General features: G+C 43.7%; 1 protein-coding gene across 1 annotated transcript in view; it reads right to left on the bottom strand.

The window, feature by feature from the left end:
• adgrl1a (adhesion G protein-coupled receptor L1a) overlaps positions 1 to 7,618 on the bottom strand; it is a 49,993-nt gene extending 42,375 nt beyond the window's left edge. Inside the window, exon 1 of the mRNA XM_028413082.1 lies at positions 7,551 to 7,618. The gene's annotated coding sequence lies outside the window, so the exon portion shown is untranslated. The remainder of the gene's footprint in view (positions 1 to 7,550) is intronic.
• Between the last annotated feature and the right edge of the window lie 12,644 nt (positions 7,619 to 20,262).

Raw genomic sequence — 20,262 nt, 5'->3', positions numbered from 1 at the left:
GTTAGGAAAGATGAGTGTCAAAGCCCAGCCCTGCCGCCGCATTAGATACTTAATTAACCTCCTTATACACTAAGCCAAAAGCTTGGATGGGAGGACACTGTGTGTGTGTGTGTGTGTGTGTGTGTGTGTGTTTGTACTGTGTGTCTATGAGATGATCGATCTGTGTGGATGCAAATGCGTGCAGCGTTTTGGGTGCAGTTTATCACACCTGATGAATTAAAAATGGATTCAGCCATAAAACAGGATTAAATTCCTCTTATAGGTGCCATATTATTCACTTGCAGTGCAACACTATGTTCCCTTCCCTCTTTGTGTATTTTTTTTTTCTTTTCACCTCAGCACCATCCCTCGATCCCTCATCCAATTTCATCCACCCGGGAAACTCTCTCATTTACCCTCCCCACCCTCTCTTCATTCTCTCCCTGTCTTCATTTCTCCTCTCATCCTAACCCCTTACCTCCAGTTTTCCCCTTTTCCCTTCCCATCCACTTCCCCTCCTTCCCTCTCTCTCACCATTTTACCAGCCTCTCCACTCTCATCCATCTCATCCCTCTGCCCCCCCCCTTCCTCGCTCCACCCTTGGCTGCCAGCAGTAAGCTGCTGCTGGTAATTATCAATCTGCAGTCTACAAAACACATGAGAAGCAAATGCACACATTCTCAAGTACATCACATGTTTGACACACACAGCAACCTCTGCACAAATCTCGTTCCACACACACACACACAGTCCTTCACGGCTACAAAGCCTCAAAGTTACACAGCTAGGCCCTGAGAGGAAAGAGGCAGCTATCACATGATTGCACAAACAGGAACACAGTCCCCAATCCTTTATGTTTGCCGTACACAAATCAATGTACACAAACTAACACGCACCAGCAAGCACACAAACAAAATGGCCACGCACAACCAACACTGTGAACGAGTGAATAAACAGAAAGCCCCTGTATACAAGCGCAGACACATGAGAGCGCCGTGCGTCATCTTCAAAGGGAGGTTTGAAAGAACACACCACCACACACCACACACCCCCAACTCCCAATATATGTTCAAAGGCCATCCATTAACCTTTCACTCACACAGGCCTCTCTGTGATCTACTGCTCTCAGCCAAGGGCTTTGAAGAGCACAGCAACCTCCAGTACCGAGGAGGGAGGGGGGCGAAGGAGGCAGCAAAAAAAGAGACGAGAGAAAGACAGAAAGAAGCAGAGGAGAATGAAAACATGGGGAAAGTAACGACAAAAGATGTGTGCTGTTAACAGATGGCAGGAAAGGAACACACAGGTGAAGGAGGAAGCGGCAGGGTTAATCTGGAGAAGCATGGCTGCGTAGGAAGTGGGGTAAAGCTACGGAGGTCTAAACAAAAAAAAAACAGTGATAGAGGGGGCCACGAGAGAGAAAGACACACAGAAGGAGAGAAGGAGTACAGTAATAGCTGAGGTGTTAGGGGAGAGAAAGATTGGATGAAAATGAGAGGCGAGTGTTAGGAGTGAGAGAAGTGAGAAGCACTGACTGTGGCTAATAAGATGGGGAAGCAACAAAAAGCCCGAAAACACACACAAGAGGCACAGAGAGAGAAAAACAGGGAAAAAAAGGCTCTGTAGCAGTTCTTTATTGCAAAATCCAGATGATACGCAATATTCACAAGCCACTAGATTACCAATTAGTGTCAGTGCAGCCGGTGGATTTCAGCTTTATGAAGGAGAAAAGCCGTGGTAAAACATATTCAAAGGTCATTTTCAGACTAAATGGGAGCGTTAACTTTCCTCTGTGAACACACTCACTTTGGATGGCCTTACTCTCTAAGACTCTGAGCTTTCAGGAAGCTTTAAATATAAATACATAAATATAAAGTCATAGATAGATAGATAGATAGATAGATAGATAGATAGATAGATAGATAGATAGATAGATAGATAGATAGATAGATAGATAGATAGATAGATAGATGAGGCAATATTATTTAGGCAATATAATATGCTGTTCAGCAAATTATACAACAGCACAAGAAGCCAAGCGCACGTAGCAAGGTTAGCTGTACTTCTGTTTTATTGCCTCTTCTCAAAATATTATTGCTAAAAATCTTGTCAGTGAATCGATTTTTGTGAATCTGTGAGTAGGTCGCAGTTTTTAAATTATATTTTTAATATTACGGTTCTCCAAAACAGAAAGTTTTCTTTCACTTAAGTACAATTTGATGTGGTGTCAGGGCAACCCAGGATATTTTCAGTCTAGTGTTGAGGCCCAAAAATAACTGTGAGCTACGTCATCTGGCTTCCAAAAGCACACTCAATTCTTCATGTGGCCCTCCATGACAAACTACCCTCCTCTGACTTATAGAGAGTAAAAAAATAACTACATTGAGCTCTGTTCCCATTCAGACATTCTTTCACCATCCAAGGACAGCTGAGAGACTAAGCGCTTTGTTGAGGAGATGTGTAAAAACAGCTAGTCCCCCATCCTTAAATAATAGCTACTGTTCGGGGGGGAAAAAGGCACAGAAGAAGAAAAAGGCTGGAGAGAGGAGGGGACGACAGATAAAAATGTCTGCGTGTGCACTAAAAGACCAGGGGCCTTTCCACATGACTGATCTGAGAGCAAAGGCTTAAATACAGAGGAGATGAGAACAGATTCAACCAGTCAGCTGGCACTGGCATCCTGGTATGAGTTGCACACACACACACGCACACACACAAACATACACACACATCCATCTGGACATGTGAGCACACTCATGTAAACACACACATGTACACATCACTATGCACTGAACATACTGTACACACACACACACATATCCCAAACACTGCAGACTAACAAACAGCCTTGTAATGGTGCGGCTGCCACCACTGGCGCACACAAACACAAACACACACCAATGCTTTCGCTGTGCTAAATGAAAGTTCTGTGTCAGGGCTTCATCACGTACAGCACAGCTGCCTGCAATGCCTGCCACATTAAGCAAGCCTAATGGGCTTTCAGATCAACAGCACAGCGTATGAAGGGTGGTACATTCTGGAGCATTCTGTGGAATCAGCGGGACATTCTGTTTGTCGAGGTATACGTGTCAGTCTGTCAGGAAGCCTGCAGACAGTGCAGTGGAGGGATTTTCTATATACTAATACGTTAATGGCTTTATTTGCTTAGGTTAGTGTGAGTGTTCATTCACACATGAAAAGACTGTTAAATTGCACAGTGTGTAAAACCTCTGAATTCCAATCACTTTTTGTCACATTTTCAGTCATACTGGGCTGATTTTTCACTTTAATAGAAAGTCCTGCACCTCTATAGAAAGAGCACAATCATGGCTAGAAGGAGAGAACACTCAGACATGTCTACAATCATAAAGACAAGCTGACTACACTGTACTTCACACTTTGTACTTTTATACTTTTATGTTTTATCAAAGCTGACACATAATAACTAAAATCCGGACCTTTTCTTCACCCCTTTTTGGCCGCCCTGAGCACCCATACCGTAACTCCTCATATAGATGTGCACCTAAAATCCTTGCTGGCTTGACTGAGCTTTTACAGGTGACAGCTCATTTTACTGCAGTAAAACATTTGCATTGGTAAAAGATATTGTAATAGAAACATAATCATTCATGCCTTCCATCATCACCAAGCAAGCAATGATGGCAGCGATGAACCGTCTCAGGGTTATACAGTATCTTTTCAGCAACCAAGTACAGCAATTATTACATGACTTAGCGAGGTCAGAAACAATACAAAGGCCGGGTCTCTGGGACCTCAATGGTAGCTACAGCTATGGAGGATGAGGAGCCATATTATTATTATACGACAAGTGAGTCAAACATGACTTCTTAGTTGGACCGAGTACAATAAAGACATATAGAATTAAGTAATTGTGATAAAATATCAAAAATGCAAGCTCATATTTAATTAGATTTTTTTGTGCATTCGAAACAATGTAATAAAAAAACATCTGGACAACTTTGATGATTCTGTCTGTTCTTCTTACCACATTGAACAGTGTCATTTTGGCACATTTTTAAACAAGTATGAAGTGGACTATGATAGAATTCTTTTTAGTCAGACCAGTGTTTCTTGTGTTTTACCTTGACTTGACATGTTTCGACTACTTCCTGCAGTCTTCCTCAGAAGTCACATGATGTTACGTGACGTGTCTGCCAGCTGATCTTATGCAGGTTGTGGCGCCATTCTCCCACTACTCCAGGTAGTGGGGGAACAGCGCCACCTGTAGTCCGGCTTCCTCAGCGCTGTGTCCCAGGTGTGGGACAGCAGTCTGGTCTCCTCAAGACAGTGTTCCAGGTGTGGGACAGTGTAAAAGTTCCCTCGTCCCAGTTCATTGTCCTATTGGCCCGCTTCCTTATTTCGATGGCTTCCTTAATCCACCGTTTGAATTTGTTGTCCTCATTTCCGATCACTTTTGCCCCATCCCAGTCCATAATGTGCCTTTCTCTTTTGCAATGATCCGAGATTGCTGATTTCAGGTTTTCTTGTTGTGCTTTCTGTTTTGTTGCCCTTGTGCTCATCCCAGCTGATTCCTTTTCACATTCTGTTTTATCTTCTTTTTTCCGTGTGCTGAAAGATCTTCCTGTTTCGCTGATGTATGTTTTATTGCAGGACAGGCAGGGTTCGTATATGACGTTGCATTTTTTGTCCGGTTCGATCTTGTCTTTGGGGTGCACCAGTAGTTGTCTTGAGTTTACGATGTGGTTTGACGGGTGTATTGATGTTGTGTTTACTCATTGCTCTTTGTATTTTTTCCGTTATTCCACGGATGTAGGGGAGTGTCACCATTGTTTTGTTTTGTTTTTGGTTTGTGTTTCTCTTTTTTTCTTTGTTGTTTTCCTTTTTTGATTGCCCACATGGGGTACTGGCATTTTTTTAAGGCCTTTATGATGTGTTTTTCTTCCTCCTGTCTGTCTTGTGGGTCTGTGATCATGGTGGCTCTGTCGAATAGTGTTCGTACGGCGGAGAGTTTGTGTGCGGTGGGGTGTTCAGACGTCCATAACAGGTATTGGTCGGTGTGTGTGGGTTTCCTGTGAATTTTGATTTTTATGCTGCCGTCCTGTAGATGTGTGATGTTTATGTCCAAAAAGGTTATCGTACTGTCTTTTTCCTCCTCGTGTGTGAATTTGATTTTTCCTGTGCTGTCTATTTTGTTGAGGTGGTCTGTTAACTCCTGTGTGTGGCCAGTTTTTATTTTTTCCAGGATGTCATCCACGTATCTCCTCCACATTTTGAGACCGCATTGTGCAGGTGCCGTGCAGATGGCCTTCTCTTCCAGGTCCTCCATAAAAAATCCACTCATGATGGCTGAGAGTGGGTCCCCCATTGCAAAGCCCTCCCTCTGTCTGTATAAAATACCCCTGAATTGGAAATATGTGGATGTGGATACGAAATGTAGCAGCCGGGTTATGTCGTTAACTGCTAGATTGGTCCGTTTGTGTAGTGTCTTGTCTGTCCTGAGGCGGTTCTCTACTATCTGCAGTGTTACATTTACTGGAAAACCTGAAATCAGCAATCTCGGATCATTGCAAAAGAGAAAGGCACATTATGGACTGGGATGGGGCAAAAGTGATCGGAAACGAGGACAACAAATTCAAACGGTGGATTAAGGAAGCCATCGAAATAAGGAAGCGGGCCAATAGGACAATGAACCGGGACGAGGGAACTTTTACACTGTCCCACACCTGGAACACTGTCTTGAGGAGACCAGACTGCTGTCCCACACCTGGGACACAGCGCTGAGAAGCCGGACTACAGGTGGCGCTGTTCCACCACTACCAGGAGTGGTGGGAGAATGGCGCCACAACCTGCATAAGATCAGCTGGCAGACACGTCACGTAACATCATGTGACTTCTGAGGAAGACTGCAGGAAGTAGTCGAAACATGTCAAGTCAAGGTAAAACACAAGAAACACTGGTCTGACTAAAAAGAATTCTATCATAGTTCATAAATAGGTGAAGACCAAATGAACCTTATCGAGAAAAAAAAAAGTATGAAGTGGCTTTGTGGGTACTGAGCTTTAAGGGAGGACAGTGAGGAAGAATGTGTACAAACCTCATGCTGGTCAGGAACATTTGCACTTAAAAGCTGCTTCCAGAGAATAAATGTGTGTGTGTGTGTGTGTTAGGGGTAAATATTGAAGTGTGCAGCCAAGAGCAGAGCGAGGTTAAAGTGTGGCAGATTAGTCAGGACACCGAGGAAGAGCAGGAGTACACATTAGACTGTGAAGCCATGTGTGATGATCATGCAGGTTTCCAAATGAGCTTTGATTAGTCTGAGAGTGATTCTAGCAGCTCTCACATCAAAACCGTGCCCCTTTTCCTTTAAATTCCACTTCTATTGTTCTCTTTTTTTCTCTCTCTGGTCACACTACAACAGAGAGAATGATTTTCAGCCAAAATGTGACTGCCAAAATGATGAAAACAGTGTGGGTGTGCATGAGCATGTGTCACTGTGCCTGATTCCATCAGAAAAAAAAATCTTAATTTCATCAAACCAAATGCTGTGCCTGCTTTAGGGCTAAATACAGATAACAGTCAATTGATTATTAATGCATTATAAATATTCCCAGAGTGCCAGGTCACACAGATATTGTGAGGTTTATTTTTATACAAATTCACACCTACACACCCATACACACACAAAGCAACAAAACGCCAGAGGCTAAATGTGTGCAACAGAACACTAAATCCAATGTTGCAAATTAACAGCACCTACTCAAATTAAAACCACACCTATCCAATGAGAGTTTCCACTGAGGGGTTCTACAGTCAATACAAATAATTTAATGTCCTTCACTTTCTATGACTACTGCTTAATCACTAGCCCCTCCCTGTGGTGACCACATCTCTCCGAAGCTCCTCCTTCCTCAAGCGAGCTGTCCATCACCCAGCGGCTCGTTGGCACAGAGTTGACTGAGAGCATACAGCAGATGGTGCGTTGCTGTCTGTGTGGCAGGCCACTAGCAGGACACCCAACAGCCCCTCCTTTCCCTCTCCGGCCTGCTGCTTCCCCCAGCAATATCTACTCCTTCCTTCACACACACACACCCTCCAGCATCACTCCAGCCCAACCAGGTCACCTGCTGCCAGGCTTACAACAGCTAACACACACACAGAATGAAATATCTTCTGGTACATGGCACATTCAAGGAGGTCACACATATGGCACCATTACATGCATGGATTCCCCCTTATTTTCTTGACACGCTCCAGGTAACAGCAAGATGACAAGAGATTTTATTGACACATGCACTCTCTCTGTCTCCTGTAGAGACCGTTTGGTTAATCAAGTGCTGCGTTTCTGGCCTGGTCAGCAAGTCAATATACCTACAACCCTCATCATGAAGGTAACGTATAAATATTACATCCTCATTTCTAATAACCCGGTCAGGCCGGTTACAGAGAGCAGTAAAAAACTGCAGGAGCTTATGTGCAACATTATGAGCTGGCTCAGTCGATCAATACACCCGTACTCAAACTGTATATATAAACAAGGAATACCCACAGCATGCACTGAAAAATACCACATGATATTAATATTTAATACATACCCTGTGAAGATAGAGCAATGTTGCTAAAAGCCACAGCGCAAGTAAAGAGGATCCAGACTGACAGAGCCATGGTTGAGGCTGAGCAGGGTGAGGGCCGAGGGACGAGGCTAAAGCTAGGAGGTGGTCAGCAGGCACAGGTGAATGGGGTGGCACTTCCTCCGCTTACACCCTCCCCGAGGGTGATCCTGCAGGGAAACAGAGCAGAAATAACACAGAGGTAAGTACCTTATAAAAAAAATGCATGTCACAGTGTCAATAAAGTTATTTTCAAAGAAAGGAAGACAGAATAGAAAAGAGGAGAGGAGAAGCTCCCCCTGTGGTGGTCAGGTAGAACGATCAGATGGGAGATCTGAGGCAATTTTGTGCAGGATGGCATGGCAACAGCTGCTGCCACCATCAGCTCTGAAGTGTCTGGATGCTTGATTGAATATAACTTGCGACATATGTTTTGGGGCCCTTAACAGAACTACATTCAAGAGAAAAATATGTGTTCTCTATATGTGTGTGTGTGTTTGTATTTATGCAAACAATTGGGGACAGTGAAAACTGGTGGCTCAGTCAGCGGTGCTGTAGGGCTCACACGTCTCATTTGCCTAATGAAATAAATCACAATCTGGAACTTGAGCTCTGATTTTTTGACAGTAGAGCCTGTGCTGCCCCTCCAGGGCTGAGAGACAGAAAACAGCAGAGACTTTGCTGTTAGAGCTACTACTACCCCTGCTGAGCCTGCTGATGAAACAGACAGACTGACAGTTTGTATGTGTGATGTGTGTGTGCGACTGTTGGGCTGTTTTACTGTATAGCTTAACAGGAAAAGCTAATCTTACAATGCTAACAGGACTAATCTACTTTTAATTTTTCCCAGTATATTTCGAGGCCGTTGAAACAGCCGCTGTGTATCTGGCTAACTGTGGTAGTGATGTGAAACGTGTTGTTTGGAGCATGTCTTTGAGCATGACGCTCTTCTGTCCTAACCCTGACCTTCTTCTAAGCCTTTTAATTCCTACACCTGACAAGACAGTTTTAATCATATGCACGTGTTAAACAAGTGAAAATAAAAGTGATGTTTGTAACTGGTGATGAATCACTGAAATGAAAGCAAACACCAGTTCCATGAAAGAACCAGAGCATACACCAGCTACCTCCACCTCCTGCTGTGGATTTACGTCAGCCACGCAGCCAGATGTGTCATACTGGCTATCTGCCGATACCGTGACCGTGTCTGTTGTTTATGCGGCAGCTGATTATGAATGTGCCGTTCATGTATGAGGACATGTTGTTGGGATTATAGAAGTCATTCTACATCCTCATAAATTTGTTGTACGACATGCAGGCATGGCTGCCTTTTCTCTCCTAGCAGGTTAGAGTGACTCTTTATCATCACTGATTTGGCTTTCCACCGATCTCTCCGGTCGCCCCCCTCCTCCTCCTCCTCCTCCTCGTGACCTTCTCTGATATTTAACCTCCTCCCCGGTGGCAGGGCCGGCCCAAAGCCACCGACCTGCCCGGGTGTCGCTGCGTGGATTAGTATGTTGGATGTCGTAGAGTACAAGCAAGACAGAGAGGGCAAATGACAAAGAGAATGAGATTCGGAACACAGTGTGCAAAGCACATCCGCGGCAGCTGTTCTTTACACAAGCATTTATTTCTAACACGCAGTACCTCTGCACTAATGCTGCTTTAATTTGAGTTTGTTTGTGACCACCCTGTATGACCAGCAGCTGAGAGAAAGGCACACGGTCAGAGGACAGACAAAGCGGGAGCGGTAAACAAACAGCAACATTCAATGTGGAAGGCTTGGAATACTCCCTTTGCTTTATTATTAACACACATAAAAGGGCTACACCCTGTGCACTGACAGGCATTTATTTATTCCACTACTTTTGTGATTTTAATAAGAAATATCTGCTTTTTTCTCTTGTTTCTGGTTCTGCCTCTGTCTGCCAATAATAGCTCTCCTGTGGTCTCAGAAAAAGTGCTGGGTGGATAAATCTATTTTATTTTTTGACAAAGAGAAAGGTGGCATTACACAACTTCCAATTTCAAAGTTGTAGGGAAAAAAAAGTAGAGAAGGAACAAAGGAAGGAAAGAGAGAAAAGGGCAAGATTGAAGGAAAGAGGTGACCATGAAATGAAAAAAAAGAGAGGAAACATGATGTAGAGGGAACAACTGAAGTAAGGCAGGGTGAGGTGAATAAATACAAAAGAATGGGAGGGGAAACTGCTGGAAATAGCCAAGCGAGAACAGCAAAGGAATAGTAAAAGAGTATTTTTTATGCTTGTGCCTGTGAGTCAGGCTGCCTCTGGGTGTAGGAAGGGTTAGGAGTCTTTGGAGGGTGTGAGATGGGTGTCTTTGCTCTCAGTGCTCTCCTGACTTGGAGGATGTTACATGCCTGAGGCCAGAGGCTGACCTTTACACTGATCACATCCAGCATTATTATCATCACTGTTTTTCTTCTAATAGAGCAGAACATCGTATCCCTGTGAGAGCAGAGCCCACAAAATGGGAGAAGGGACAGTATTTTTACAACATGGCTAGAAAGGTGAGGGGGGCGAGCAAGGGTAGAAAGTGGGAGGTACAGGCACATGACAGTCAAGTGTATGAACGCGGCGGCAGCAGATTTACATCTTCTTTCAAACGCTGTTTCTTTAGCTATTAATTTACAGGCCGCCTTGATCCAAAGCAAATAACCCCATTATCAACTTCTATTGGATCATTACGATAATCACCATAGTCATTAGGATCTGTTTGCTTTAGCAGACATTCTCATCAAGAACACAGTGTCACCAGCTTTTAACACACGGTGTCAAACTGTGTGTGTCTGTCATGAGAACCACGTTAATCTCATCGCTCAAATCATTTCGGTGCCAAAGGAAACATTTAAGCAACATTACCAGATCAGAATCAGAAGGCAAGAGAACAAAGAGTTTACACTTTTTGCTGCCTAATTAGAAGAGCTGGTGCAACTCTCAGAGCTGCATCAGCTTCAGGCGTTCTCCCCCACCAGGGGAAGCTGAGACACAAACATGACGCGGTGTGAGTCGACTGCATGACATGGTTGGGAGGCTATAGATCCACTCTGCAGCTTCAAAAATAATTAGCATTTGAGAACGTTTTAAAAAAATGAGCTATGCTGTGTGAATGAGTGGAATTATGCAGTGCAATGGGGGGCAGCGCAGAGATCGGGAAAACACAAACACACATTTATTCGGTCGAGAAAACACTCATGATTGATTTAAAGATTTGACAGGCATAAATTATGACGGTCAGTTTCTTCATGCAAAGAGAAGTCTTTTCATCCTGTGATGAAGCACCAGCACTTCCCATGCTATCAGGATTGATGTTTATGCCTCAGATGCTTCAACAACAAATAGTTGGTTCAGTGGCAAAGCTCCCGCTATGAAGGAAATGATTGCCTCCTAGCAACCGACACAGCCGAGCGTGCAAAAATGAATGGCAATCACTCACTTACAAATCAGAAAGTGATGCAAACTGCTGCATTAAATATTTGTAATCATGTAAAAATTCAGTTCAAATAGAGAGCCGCTGAAATTGGAATAAAATGAAAACAACTGCATGTTTTTTTACTCAGTGCTGTAAGGATGTGTGTCTGATACAAGGGAAGTATCATTGGAATCAGTGAAGACTGTAGTATGATGAAACTGCAGAGAATGACAAAAACCTGTGTTTTGCCTTGGGGCCTCTAAGTAATTCTCCCTGTGACTCATCGGCACTGAGGCTTTGTCACACTCGATACTCTTTTGTACTCTCAAGTTGAGCAAGAGGGAGCAATACAAGGAAGTGTAACAATAAATGAGGATTCATTAATTACTTCTTCACCTCCCTAAAAGTAATCACTCGCCAAAATGAATATAATTGTCCTACTTTTCCTTTGGAAATGTAACAGACATACCATGAAATATCATTACCGTCACCATCTGCAATCAAGCTTTGCTGAGTGGGAGGCTGTGTTTTTACTGTCAAGGCTGGATGCTGAGGTATGACAGTGGCAATTTAATGATTTAATGATTATTCAAATTAGACAAAGTGGTGGTTTGGACTCACTAGTTATAGTGTGTGTGTCAAAACTGCCCATTAATGGAGAGCATGGAATCAGATCAGTCTGATAATAAATGCAATCAAGGGAAATATGAAATTCAAGAGGGAACCATGCTATTTTTTTAAGTTCAAAGACAGAAAATGCTACAAACTGTACAATCATGATAGAACCTTGTATAAACCGCTGCCCTCCCAAACCTTTCATTGTTATCTTCCAGCACGGCATACCGCTAATCTCCCTAATCCTTTTTGGTGAGGCTATCGCTAGGAAAGACAACATAATAGCATTAGATATTATTCCTTCACAACAACCTGATTCTATTACATTTGCATTGATGCTCAACAGCCCACATGCCATAGTGAGAAATGATAGCCTACTGTATGTTAACACAGCAGAGCAGTCATTCAGGATGGTTAATGTTGTTAAGCTAGCAACAACAACAACACAAGCACATTCAGGTCAGATCATCCCAACACTTCTCCATTTACTGGGGTAGGTCAGTTAAGGCCGGAGCTCTGGTGTGGTAGTATCTCACTGGCTGCAGCAGCAGGGCTGTTTATATAATGACACCATTGTGCCGTCTGTGTGCAGATGGAACATCAGAGCTCTTGTAATGGCCTGTGTATTAGGGCCAATGTGTTTGATTACTGACTCACGGAGAGCAGGGATAGGCTGCGTAGTCAACAGGGAATAAGGCTCCCTCCAAAAGAGCAACCCAGGGAAAAAAAAGACCTATTTGAAGAAACAGAAGGAAAGAGGAAAGAGACAAAAAACAGGGGGAGACTTTAATCGAAGTGTGCTTTAAGGGAATGCAAATGAGACAAGGGAATCTGCAGAGCTGCAGAACACAGCGGAGGGATATCAAACAGGGCTAGTGTTGCTGCCAAAGATGTAAAAGCAAAAGGGAATGGAGGCGAGAAAGAGCCACTCTCACTTTATTCAACAGACACACTTGTACATTTTTTTTCCTGCTTCAGTATCCGCCCTTGGATGCTGCTCTCCACAAACCCCAACCCACACACTTCCTCATCTCTAGACTCTACACTTTGACTATTGTTATTATTTCTGAAAGAGCTCTTTACAAAGTCTCACTGCAGCAACATTCCTGAGTGACATCTGTACATGATAATCAGAGTATCCCTCTGATGACAGTGCTGCATCTGTAAACGAGTCATGGAGATCGTGGCACTGACACCAAGCAGCACAAAGCTTCCTCGCCCGCTCTCTCGGCCTGGTCCTCACTGTGGTCTGTGATTTATGGTGGCTGTGGAGCGCTTGTCACTGTTCATTATTACTGATGCAACAGGAGGCAATGCCACCACCCATCAATGCTGGCCCTGTGATGCCCGTCACAGCTGCCAGAGGAAGTGACCTTAGCACCTACCTGTCTTCTCACACAAACACTGCTTACAGTCCCACTCTAATGAGCCGTAATATGTTACAGGGATGATACCCCCGGACCAATTTGGCAGTCATTTCTTAAAACCAGTGAAAAACAATATGTTTGGTTCTTCTAAGTGAGATGAAAATGAATGAAAAGGGTATTGTCATCCCAGCACAGCAATGACTAGGATTTTAAGGTGTCCATTGTTACGTACGTCCCATTGTTGACAGAATTTCTTCAACTTTGGACAAGCTGGTGACACATTAGGAGTCATAGGTTAAAGGTCACTGTGATTCCATGTCTGTAACAATCCAGTGAACTCCATCATTAACTCACTCACGCATGCCTTGAAGGAATATCTATCTTTAAACTTGGCACAAATGTTAATGAATTAGAACTTGGTGGTTGGAGGTAAAAGGTCAGGGACATAAGAATATATATGAATGTGAATAATATTATAGGTCTATGTTCACAATTTGTGGTACGTCTTGCACAATCTGCAAAGAAGAAGAAAGAGTTTGGTACGGCTGTTATGCAAAGCACAGGAATCAGTATCAGACTGAATATTAGATCAGTGCATCTCTAAACAAAACATGTTTTATATATATGAGACTGGACAGAAATGCATTTTAACTGAGGCATATAACCACGCAATTCTCTTACATAACGACTTCATTTGTTTCTTTGTTTTGTCTTATGCTGTGCCCCCCCCTCACAGTCAGATTAGATATACTCTGTATCAGTCAACCTGCACTGTCAACTTTGTCAGTGTGAGTTGGTCACAAATCAATGAAATGAAATGAATAATTCACTATGACCATTAAGTCTATACAACAAGAGTGATAACTGCCGGCTCTGACATTAATCTTATGAGCCACCAACAATGGATTATGATATAACATGATAATGTTATGAAATTGTACTCTCTGGTGAAGCTCCCTCCCACCCTCTGCACTGAGCTGTTCCCAGATGTCACTTGGCTGTGACTGGCAGGCTGCCACCCCAAGAGCCTGCGCACCGCCAGACCCGGCTAGATCCATCTTCATTAAGGTCAGAGGCGCTGTGAGTTGTGTGTGTTATCATCTGTGTCTATTAATCTGAAAGCTCCAGCAGGGCAACCCCTGTCTCACTGTTGCACTATACGGTGCACAAACACATGCAAAGTTACTATCCAGGGCTCCCTTTACCTAATAATGGTGAGAGACTTAAACAATTTGCAGATAATGCTTTCTCACTCACTATTTGGAGACAATAACAAACTCCTAATTGCTTAGCCAGCAATGGGATTCACTCAGACTGCAGACACTTCCTCCTCAAGTGTTGGTGCATGCTAAGATGCACATGATCATGGCTTGAAGCATTCACACACACACGTTTACACACACACACTGAGGAGCCCACCGGGGCACCACATGTGATGTTGACCCAGTTTAGATCTGTGGCACAAAGTAGAGCAGGGATTCAGAACAAAAAGAGACAGTGACATTTAAAAATAGGCTGACATTCTTTTCATCTTATCGCCCAGACCCATACAATAGAAGTATCCATCTTTTGTGTCAGCGGCACTATCAACTAATTATTCCTTCACATCTTAAACTTGCCACTTTGGAGAACCACACTCTCTAAACAGGCAGTTTAGATATATTGAAGATAGTTTGCCAGGATGTTGCACCTGGATCACAACCAATGCATGAAGTGGTGTAAAATTTATATATTTTATGCTCATTTGGGTTCCAAATCTTAGTAGTCACATGATAAGTGCAGCATTTAGAAGCTTCAAGGATCAACATTTGGTTTATTTCCAGGCTGATGTTTGATGGTTTGTTTTCTGGAAAGAGCTTCTTCACACTAGCATGTAAATGGCCCACACAGCAACTGACATTCAGAGCACTTCATGATGAGAGAGGATATGATCAAACCCTATTTGCACTTTTATCATCATTGTGACAGCCATAACACCAGTTTGACCAATTTTAGCAACTCGGCTTCAATAAATGTTGTTCCTTGACCCTATAGTGGGCGTGCGTTATGTCAATGCAAGCATATCTACCTTTTCCAAATGTCCAAGATATTTGTGTTGCACAGTGGTGTGTGTCAATGATGTATCTAATTTGATAGCAGTGACCCCAATCTGCCTGCCAAGGTTATCCAGCTTTAGGATGTGCAGAGTGGGCATCAGGAGATTCTGACACAGCAGGCCTGGCTGACATGCCCCAATTCTAAAACATGGCTGTCACTCACTTCCTTTCTATGTCTACCTTTGTCACACACACACGCACAGTAGCAGCCTTCATAACAACTCAGGAATAGCAGAGTAGAAATAGAAGTGTACACATGTATATATATACACACACACACAAGCATGGGGTCATTTGACTAAATCTCACATAATGCTGACAATTGTTTATTCATTCATTTGTGCAGCACCGCAGTTCTGTGAGCAGCAGCCCCTGCATGTGTTCATCACTTTCCTTATGTATTCTTGCAATTCATATAATAACACACACAAGTGCACACATATGGGCTTTGAGGATGGATGGCTGGTGGAGGTGTGGGAGAACCAGAGCTCGGGGCCTCAGTCTATCAGGCTATAACAGGTGCTGCTTTCCATTATGTGTTTCTATTAATTATCAGCAATGCAGTGCTGGAAACTTTTGCTGTAGTTCACACCTGACGAACACCCATCTGTGCGTGGAGGGGACCCAGAAGGTCTGTAACAACCAGCTCCCTGACTGCCACTCACTCCCATGCATTTATTTCACATGTATATTTTTGAAATGTGGTGCTTGCTGAATGACACACAGCCTCTCTGTTTCTTTTTCAATACTTATTTCCCTCCACCCCCTCCTGTCCCCAGAGGCCAAAGTACATCAGTTCATCAACGCGTTTCGTTCTGGTTGGTGGTCTCGGCGGAGCCTCCTGTTTCAGGTGACCTTTCTCCCCCTTAGTTCAGGGAGTCTCAGACGTGTGGTCACTCTGATTCATTCCCCCAGACTGCTTTTGTTGGAATAAAAAGATTTGCTACAGAAAGAGAAGCAGGCACATAAAGGGGGATGAATCAACAGACATCTCATGGCGCCTGCTGGTGCTATCCAAGTGAAGGATAGTACTGCTTGTACCCATCCACCTTATCACCCCTCCCCCCTCTACATATCTCTCTTTACCCTCACGTCTCAGCCCCTCCACACCCCCTGCTGCCCCTGTTCTGTACTCAACATCTCTCTGCAGTTCTCATCCTATTTTCACATCCCCTCATCAGATCTCATTTTGCTTTATTCCCATCAATAATACAGAGTTTTTGACTGTATATAAATAACTCCAAGCCAATCAAAGAGGGACTTACAAGCATTCAAGCAATAGGAGAGAAGCTTGTGTGCCTCCAACGAAAACATACGTGAGTTCGGGCTCTGATCCCATTGAAAAAAAAAAGTAAATTATTCAGATGGCCCTAGCTCTTTGCTGCAAAGTCCCCCTAAACCAGCCCTGTTTCTGCACTGTGGGGGAGACTGGTGCATACGAGAAAACAATGTGTTTTTCCCACTGTGAGGGATTTAAAATGCAAATAGGCATTCACTGACAGCAGCATTCACTCATAAACTGAAACACCCTTAAAGATAACTAAACACATGCAAATGAGCTGATTAGCCAAATATGCAAATTAATTCATTATTTGCAGAAGGCATTAATATGTTAATTGACACAGTGGCTCACTGTAGATTATTTATATATATTATACATTAAGTGTAGAATAATCTATCGTAATGGATACAGATAAAAAGATAAAGATAACATTTAGTAGCCTTTGTACATCTCTTTCAGTGCCATTGATCTGACACATGGCACTGACCCAAATTACAAATTGAAGAAATTTCGCTGTAATGTTGCTGAAGCAGAGCAGAGCTTCTCTGAATACCCATGTCGAAGCAGAACGCTGGCTCTGCATTCAGAGAGGATGGGTGTGGAGGGAGTGCTGCTAAGCTCTGTAGATTTGGTGCTCTCTCTCTTTCACTGTCTCTCGGCCCTCTGACCTGTGTAGGTCTCACGTTCCTGACTCTTCTCCCAGCAAGCAGCCGATCGATAGATGGATCTGACTTTACCCTGACTCAATAACCTTTCGTGCACATCCTCTTCCTCTAAGGAGCGGCTGTGCGTGTTTAGGGCATGTGTGTGTATGCGTGTGTAAGTTAAAGGAAGGCTATGGCTCTGTCTGTGTGCGAGTTTGTGCTTGCAAGGCATGGTTTTGGGGTTTTTTGGCAGAGCTGTTGATGTGTGTGTCTGTGTCTGCCAGCTTCAGTCTCCCACCCCAGGGCCTAGAAGTCACGGCAGTGAGAAAACAGATTGATTTCTCCCCTCCCACGCACAAACAATTAACTACACAGCGCTCAATTAGACACACGCTGGAGACGCCTCCAGACAAGCTTTTGCCTTGACCTGGGATCTCCAGCAAACCAACCTATAGTGCTTCATCTTGCCAACAAAGCATCAGAGGTGCTGAGAGATGATAGCAGAAAGGTGTTTACGTGCTTTGCTCAGGCAAATTTAGCTCTCCCTGTTGTTCATGGTATCTTACCTAGGATTATGCGTCCCAGCACAAAATGAGCCAAGATCATCTTTAATGATGTCGATGGTGTGCAGTTTCATTATCACTGGTGTTCACACACTGCTCCACAGCTTGTGTCGCTAGCTGAGTAAGCGGAGTAGGGATGCTAATTTAAAGGCAAGGAGGATTCCAGTGGAGCGTGGAACTCCCTGTATCAGCTGCCCCCTTGCCCACCTTGGGGACCCATATCCACGTAACACATGTTGATCATCCAGTAAAGGACAAACAAGGTTGTCATCCCTCGGTCAGCTTTCTGTCACTTTTCATTTTTCCATGTGAAACACTCCAGTGAGCATGTCTTTCTGTGTATCTCTCTCTCCCTTTCCTGGAGCCAAGACATTTGTCAGAATTTCAACAGTCTCTTCCTACTGCTTCAGTAAACCGAGCTCTGTCGGTTGGCCGCCTGAAAAAAGATGTCTATGTCTGTTCAAGGGAACTGAATTTTTACCCTACATTGATATAGCTGTGAGTGTAATTAATGTCACATCTTTTTAAAAATTATCTCACATCTTTAATAAATTAATCAAATTTGCAACAAATGTTAATGAATATAAAATAATTTACATTTCTTTTAATTAAAAGAAAATCTAGATAAAATTGAGATGTGACAATTCTTTGCACAGATGCCTGTGTTGATGTTAATTGCGATCCACTGCCACATGGCCAAGTCATTCCAGGCTTCATTCACAACACAGGCTAAGGGAGATAATAGAATTCCACAGTGTGTGTGTGTGTGTTATGTGTGTGTGTTTATGAAAAGACAGAGCAAATGAAAGAGAGAGAGCGAATGAAACTGAGAATTAATAGAAGTACAAGCTCCAGTGAGTGTTAACATTTCTAATTATCTCACTGTCACGTCTGGAGGCTAAGAAGATAACACCTGAAGTCACCAGGGTGACAGAGCGGGCACACACGAACAAACATACACACAAACACACACATACACAAAAGCAGTCCCACAACCTCATTCACCTCCCACCTCATGCACCTCCATGCAAGGCCCTTAGATTTGTCTCTCTCTGCATGAATGCCTCCACCTCACCCTCTTTTTTTTTCTACAGCTCTCTCTTTTTTCGCACTCTCTGTGTGAAGAATATGTGAGGCCCAGCTCCTGGGCTCTCCCCTGTTTACTTACGTATGCAGTGATGTCAAGATGCTACACTCACCTATCCCCTGCTGTTGTTGTTTTAAAAAAAAATAAATGCAAGACCGGCTGTACATTGCGTGTTTCCACTGATCACTGATGTTTATCCCCGTCATGCCTATTGAACACAGCTTACGGCCTGTGTTTGATATTAAATCCCACGCCAAGAGGCTAGCTGGTTTCTCGACTGATCAGATAAGCACCAGAGGGAAGCAGGGTGGATTTAACTGGTTTAAGTAATCACAATGGTCCATTCCCTTCTTGCATCTATGATACTGTACATCCCAAATGAGGGATTTGCATTAATACTGTATGGCTAGTTTGGACCATTTTAATATAAACAGCTCCTCCTGTGCAGCCTGAGACACACAGCATAGAATAGCACTATAGTGGGACCATATTGTCGACTTGCTACAACTTGCTTAAAGGCTGATGAAATATTCACAGACCTGAGTGTTGCAGCAATATCTGCCGCTGTGAAGCTTTTTAAGGTCAACTCTCACTGAGACTCCTTCTTTCCAGCCTGTCCTGTTTCCCCTCTGAAGCCCTGCAGAGGGCATTTTGGTTGTGACAGCCATTCTCCTGTGACTTCCTCCTTTCTGTCACCTATCCCTCTGGCCTGCTAACCGCACACACTGTAAAAACTGGGACTATTTCCACTGTAGGTGTGGGTCAGCCTGACTCAGTGGGTGCTAGAGACCTGCCTTGCACTCTTCGAGACTGTTTAACATTAGAATGGCATTCAAACCAAGAGGAGCCTTGAAATATTAATCGTGTTAAAATTAACATAGCTGTCAATCACAGGAGCTACAGTACCTACTGCGTGTGCTGCAGTGCCAACAAGGTGAAACAAAGACAGTATTTCTCCTGTAAATACAAGCAAGGACATGTGCTCTAGGCTTCTAATGCACAAGCCAACAACGGTTACTTATCAGTGAAGCACAAATACAAAAATCCACGCACCAAACTGAAGTTTTAGTGAACCAGTGTCCCGGTCAGCAGCACAACACACTGACTTCATGCGTCATAATTACTCACAGTGCCACGGCCTGAGTGGCCCAGCACCACCAGCACTGAGGTACGGTGTGATTCATGGCATGTACCCCTCCCAGCTCCCACAGAACCCAGATCTTATTGTTGTGACATCACAGGCAGGGCCCTGATTGGTCACCAGATGGCTGTCCTGATTGGATTCTAGCCCAAACTGTGCAGACTGAATCACTGGCTCAGTGCAACTCTGGATGCTGGGCCAGCCCACCTGCACTGCCTAGAAATGCGTGCACACACGCAGTACTTTCAGTCGTGGACACATGCACGTAAGCACACATGCACTGAACAAAAAACTCAATGACATTCAATTAAACAGGGCCATTCATAAAAAAGACTACAATCCTCTCAATCTGTCTTTACCTTTTATATGTCTTGTCAATTGGTTTTAAAGCACCCCTTTTTGAAGATTATAGCCCTTTAAAATCTAAGTGCCCTTGTTTAACTTAGCCTAAACGACTCTTCCTCTTTGCTTCG

Source organism: Parambassis ranga, chromosome 8 (assembly GCF_900634625.1).
Source record: "Parambassis ranga chromosome 8, fParRan2.1, whole genome shotgun sequence".
Taxonomy (NCBI): Eukaryota; Metazoa; Chordata; class Actinopteri; family Ambassidae; genus Parambassis; species Parambassis ranga.
This window is presented reverse-complemented; position numbering and strand designations above follow the sequence as displayed.